Raw genomic sequence first — 6,355 nt, forward strand, 5'->3', positions numbered from 1 at the left:
CTCGTCCAGATGTCAGAGTGGAAACAGGAGCCGCCGCATCACATGAAGGTGCAGAGACAAGCACAGACTCATGCACACTTGAAAGAGACACACAAGGGCCCTCTCCGGAATCACAGTCTGCCCCTGGATAGCTGGGACAGAGCCGTCCCATGGACAGACAACCGCTCAGATTTCAGTCGACGGTATGTTGTATGTTGTTGGAGTGTGGGAGGAATCCAGAGTTCACCAGTACAGGACAAAGAACCTGTGAGCACCGAGCACATGAAGAGTTGGTGTTCATCTCTGGGACTCCCAGGACCGGGCCATGGTTGGGCCCAGTGGACCGAACACGGTTGAGAGATGGGCGGCAGCGATAAGGACGATGAAAGGAGACGGTCGGGCCACGGTGTTGAGCTGTTGATGCGGGAGCGATGCACTTTGGCAAGTTCCTTCTCCAAACACGACCTGAGGGCGACACTTCAGATGGAGTGTGTCTGTTTCCCTTTGCAGGATGTTTGGAAAGTGAAAGCCGTTGCAGGAGTGGATGTGGGCGCACGCACACACACACACAGCGGTAAAAATGCACATCATTTAAGAGCATCTTTTGCTGAATTTGTGGCTGTGAACGACAAAGTTTCCTTGTGGTGCGCTCTGTTCTTTAAGTGACACCAGGACGTAGCGCGCACCTGACAGCATGGTAGGATTGGCAGTGTTGTGCTAGCTAGCATCCCAGCATCACTCATCTTTAATGGAGTAGAAACTAGTCGTAGAAAGTCAAGTTTTGCCAAGGCGAAACTATGGAGTGGACCAGCTGGTATTGAGGCATGAGGAACAACCATCAGTGTCGCGCTCCACTTTCCTCGGAAGTGGGATTGAGACCGTGAGTCCAACTCATTTGAGTGAGACAAAGTAGAGAATATGCTCTTGAAAACGTGCTGGATGACGTTGAAATAGAAAGGCGTTTCAACGTTCACTTCATGTTGACACTCTGGGAAGCCATCTTGGACTGTCGACTCAGTGGTAGTCGCAGAAATACGACTTCAGGAGACACGTTCTCGAAGAAACTTCAAGCTCGTAACTTCAAACATATTGAAAACTCGCACTACCCGCAGTTTTTTCCCGCCCAATTTACCATCGGCAGTGTTTCCTTTCCGTCACTTCCAACGGCTGACAAGGTTCTCCCGACCCTCACGGGACCGACGACTGCGGCGGACGATGGGAATCATGTGAATGAAAGAAGCGCCGGCCCGCACTGCTGACCCCTGTAACGCAGACAGCCACAACAAAGAGCCCATCAGAGTTCATAAAGGCAGGCGTGGCGTGGGCTTCGTCACTGTTTAGCCAAAACAAGAGCCGACAAAACGGGCCGCACTTGAAGTTCCCAGCGGTTGATCCACACGCGCCGCTAACAAGGACAGCCGCGCTTTGTGAGGCCCAACCCTAATTACCGTTTGGACCGTCATGAAAAAGCTTCCGCCCCGACTTCAAATACAAAGTCTGACAAGTACAAAGGCTCCTTCTCTTTTCTTTTTGTCGGCACTCGCCTTTGTCTTCGACGGCGGCGCTGCAGAAGGAGCGGAGAGGAAGCGACGGCGAGATAGCGCCGTTTTAGACGGTGCCAAGACAATAGCAAGGACAGGACTGGTTCTGCGGCGAGAAGAGGCAGAAGATGGGGCAGAAAATGGGAACGTGATAAGGATGATTGATGCAAAGCAGGGAAGGACACACACTTCCGTGCACACGCGCACAAAACGCTTCAATTTTGGGACGTGGCTCGGCAAGAACAGTGACACATTGATGGTTTGCAATTTTTATGAGCAACTTGTCCCAGTTTCGGCTTTATGGTGTGGAAGTGTGTGTGTGTGCTGCGAGAACCACGACTTATTAGGGTCATTCCAGACGTTTTACACTGTTTTATGTGTTGAATATTGTTTTCTAATAAAGTTCTGCGCAGAGAAAAATACATCATTTCTGGATCAAGTTAACCTGACGTATATGAGTGGAGAAGAAAAAAACCTCTTTTATTCCCAAGCAAATGTTCCATTCCTCTCTCAAGCCTTGACTGCACACACCCCAGTGAGGACACGCCCGAGTCCGAGTGTCTTTGTGTGTCTGTGACAGTGACGGCATCCTGCGAGGATAACAGTCTATTCTTGTGCGAATGTTTCATGTGTTTGAAAAGACGTCCGTGTTTATGGCTGAGTGGGTGTTTCTCCCGCAGAATATCCGCTGCTACCTTTGTCCTTTCTGTCTCCAGGACTGGACACTGACACTGGCGCGTCCTCAGACCCTCCTCTGTTTTGGACCACGATATTCACCACATCATCTCAGAGAAGGAAATCACTTTGTGTAGCAGTAGAAGTAGAGAACGAGAAAGACATTATATTAAGAAATATATACAACAATAATCAATCTAAATAAGCATAAAAATAATTTCCAGACAAATTTCATTAACAAAACAATAAAAAAATGCATATAAAAGAAAGAAATGGGAGAAGTAAAAAAAACATGAGGACAATGTGAACATAAAAAAATGCTTGATAAAAAAATAAAGGAAAAAGAAATGCATTAAAAATACATTTTAAAAAAAGGACGGAAAATATTTCTATGATTTGAATTGTATAATTACATATTAAGCTAATAATTCAACATAGAAGTTTGACTAAGTGAGTTTGCAAAAAAATTGTCCTCAAAAAAAAAAAAAAATATATATATATATCAGAGGGAGAAGAATAAAAATAATAAACATAATAAATAATAATAAACACAGCAGTAAATATAAACAGCAGTGTATATATAAACATATACTGCTGTATAAGTTTTTTGGCCTCTATTTATTGATTTATTTTTTAAACCTTCATATTCTTGTATCAGAGTAAAAAGCTAATTTAAAAAATGTGAAAACTAAATTAAATATTTATATTTCAATGACCCTTCAAACCAGAGTTAAAAATGACCATCGTGTGTGTATATATATATATATATATATATATATATAAACAGGTGAAGTGAGTGACGGTACTGAAGCCGAGGCTTCAGAAGCTGAACGTAACCGCACGCTATGCTCGGTGTGCGTGAGCCTGGAGCAGGTCATTGTGTCGTGTTCTTTTTGTCTCTAATCCACGATCTTTTATCCACCGTCACTGGAAACACAGGCTCCTGTCAATCCTCCAAATCCCTGCTCCGCTCACTTGGAAACTGCTGTTGACCTGCTTTCTCTCGTCTCCTGGCCTCTCTGGAATTCCTGTCAAAAGCAGGCGGTTTTCAGGATCCACCCCGTGACCCCGACACGCCGAGTCCTCACACCACCATCTCAGGCCGCAGCAGACTCCCGGCCGGCTCTGCCTCCTCCGCAGGCTCATCACTGGCTTTCTGTCTCACTGCCGCCGGACCATCTGTGCGACCGCAGACGTCCTGTCTCTCACGGACGCCTGGACCAGGAGGACAAACCTGATCCATCTGACTTTGTGCTCTCCTCTCCCCTCCATGGTCAACTCCTCCTCCTCCTCCTCCATCACACCAGCATCTTCCCAGGTCCCCTGTCCTAGGTCTGCTCCAGGACCGCCTCACAACTTCCGCTCCACTTTGAGTCTCTCCCGGGTGCCCAAGTTCCCATTTCTGAGAGTCCAGCCACTGTAAAACCTTATGTTCAGATATGCCATCAGTTCAGTTTCAGGACTCCAAACATCCAGTGGCTGTGAAAACAAAATGTTTTGGCGCAGCATGTGGTTCTTCCTAGCACTTCCTAGTCAACAGACTCCTGAAATGATGAAACCAGAACAGATTTTTTTTCCAGCTCCATAGTCATATAACTTTGAGAGACTGAATAATCAGGATTTTAACCCTTGTTAACCAGTTTAGGCTGCGAGATGCTGATGCTTTGGAGGGAAATCCCTGAACAAACGAGCTTGGTCATCAAAGTAGATTTAAGATTAAAAAACGAAAATATGAATAAAACAAACCGACAAAATAAATTTAGAATTTTGAAATATTTAATAAATAATAAAATATCGGAGCAAGCGTTTGTCTGGCTTCGACTGTCATATAGTGAAGAGCAACAGCGCCCTCGCGTGGCTCGACCGTGATACTGCATCAGAGAAAACTTCGAATGGATGGCTCTGATCCGTGGCTGTTTCCAGGTCTCTGAGATTGTTTAAATGTGTTCGAGGCCCAAATCACCTTCCGGTGTGAGTCCCGTTCAAATCTATGATGGTGCAGTGCACCAGAGCGGCCGGTAGGGGGCATGACTTCACCGAGTTCACACGGTTCAGTCAAGAAACACACCGGAAACATTGGTTTGCATGGAAGCCTGAGTCGTTTGCCCCGACACGCTCACCTCGTCAGTGTCCAACGTCTGGCTCGTGGGGTCAATGGCAGCCCTCTGTCTGATTCCATGAGGCCATACAGCTTCTGGCTCCGGGAACCTGCAAACAAGAAGTCTGAGAGAAACCAGAGAGGTGCTCCATGCAGCAAGTAGCCTGCAAGACTGTGAAGAAACTTGTCTTCCTCACTCCGAAATGAGGGAAAAAAAAGTCTAAAATTTTGGAGTCAGAAGGGCCACAAAACGAGTCCAGGTCACAGCCTGAGCGTTAGGTTCCTGAGCCTCAGAACAATTCTCACTCGGTGCTCCCTCAGAGAAGCGCCTGCCGCAGGTATCCTGCCTCACCTGACGGCATCAGCAACACAAATCCATTATCACCTTTAAAAACTCAATTTAGACCCACGTCTCCAGAGACTGACATGAATTAACAGTCTGACTCGAAGGCTTAGTCCACAGTTCACTACCAGTTCTGGTGATTGAACACGCAACAACCAGACGTATTTATCGCTGAAAATGTTTTTGCTTATTGCAGTTTACTGAATAATAGATTGGCTTGTTTTGGGGGCATATATATATATATATATATATATATATATATGAGAGAGAGAGAAAGAGAGAGATAGAGAGAGAGAGGAGAGGAGAGGAGAAGAGAGAGAGGAGAGAGGAAAGAGAGCGGGAGAGGAGAGAGAGAGGGAGAGAGAGCGAGGAGAGAGAGAGAGGGAGAGGAGAGAGGAGAGAGAGAGGGAGAGAGAGAGAGAGAGGGGGGAGAGAGAGGGAGAGGAGAGAGGAGAGAGAGAGAGAGGGAGATAGAGAGAGAGGAGAGAGAGAGGAAAGAGAGCAGGAGAGGAGAGAGGAGAGAGAGAGGGAGAGAGAGAGAGAGCGAGGAGAGAGAGGGAGAGGAGAGAGAGAGAGGGAGGGAGAGAGAGAGGAGAGGGAGAGGAGAGAGAGAGGAGAGGAGAGAGAAGTGAGAGAGGAGAGGAGAGCGAGGAGAGCAGAGGAGAGAGAGAGAGGAGAGAGGAAAGAGAGCAGGAGAGGAGAGAGGAGAGAGAGAGGGAGAGAGAGAGAGAGCGAGGAGAGAGAGGGAGAGGAGCGAGAGAGAGGGAGGGAGAGAGAGAGGAGAGGGAGAGGAGAGAGAGAGGAGAGGAGAGAGAAGAGAGAGAGGAGAGGAGAGCGAGGAGAGCAGAGGAGAGAGAGAGAGGAGAGAGGAAAGAGAGCAGGAGAGGAGAGAGGAGAGAGAGAGGGAGAGAGAGAGAGAGCGAGGAGAGAGAGGGAGAGGAGAGAGAGAGAGGGAGGGAGAGAGAGAGGAGAGGGAGAGGAGAGAGAGAGGAGAGAGAAGAGAGAGAGGAGAGGAGAGCGAGGAGAGCAGAGGAGAGAGAGAGAGGAGAGAGGAAAGAGAGCAGGAGAGGAGAGAGGAGAGAGAGAGGGAGAGAGAGAGAGAGCGAGGAGAGAGAGAGGAGAGAGAGGAGAGAGAGAGGAGAGGAGAGAGGAGAGAGAGAGGGAAAGAGAGACGTGCGTCCACAGTGTTGAATGAATTAATGAATGTTCACTTACACGTCGGCACAGTGGGGTTGCGAACAACCAAAGAACTTCCGTTACAAGTGCACAAGTCTGTCTGGGTGAAGGGAAGTGTTGACCAGTGTCATGATGACCAAGCATCCATCCAGGACTCGCTCTGAAGTTTGGGGTACCAAACCTGCAGACTCTTGTTCGTGAGTGACATGGCGTAGACTCAACAGATCGGAGCATCATCTTGAGGACTCTCCAATGTAAATACAGTACAGGACGCCTCATCTGTGGTCATCTGGAAGGTGTTGAGAGTAGAGCGGCTTCTCTGTACGAATCCAGAGGAAGCAGATAAGGTATTTAAACCTCACCCGCTTCCAGGGTTCTCGTAGCATTAAACTGGGAAGATAAGCTGCCTTAAAACTCACCTGGCAAAAGTGATGAAAATGATGAATGAAGAGTGCCAGAGAAGAGTTGGTAGAGCGTTTTAAATCCATTTATGGCAGTGACTTCGCTAACGGACTCAGAAATCTCACCACAAACGTTCCGAGC

The sequence above is a fragment of the Synchiropus splendidus genome, chromosome 2 (assembly GCF_027744825.2).
Source record: "Synchiropus splendidus isolate RoL2022-P1 chromosome 2, RoL_Sspl_1.0, whole genome shotgun sequence".
Lineage (NCBI taxonomy): Eukaryota > Metazoa > Chordata > Actinopteri > Syngnathiformes > Callionymidae > Synchiropus > Synchiropus splendidus.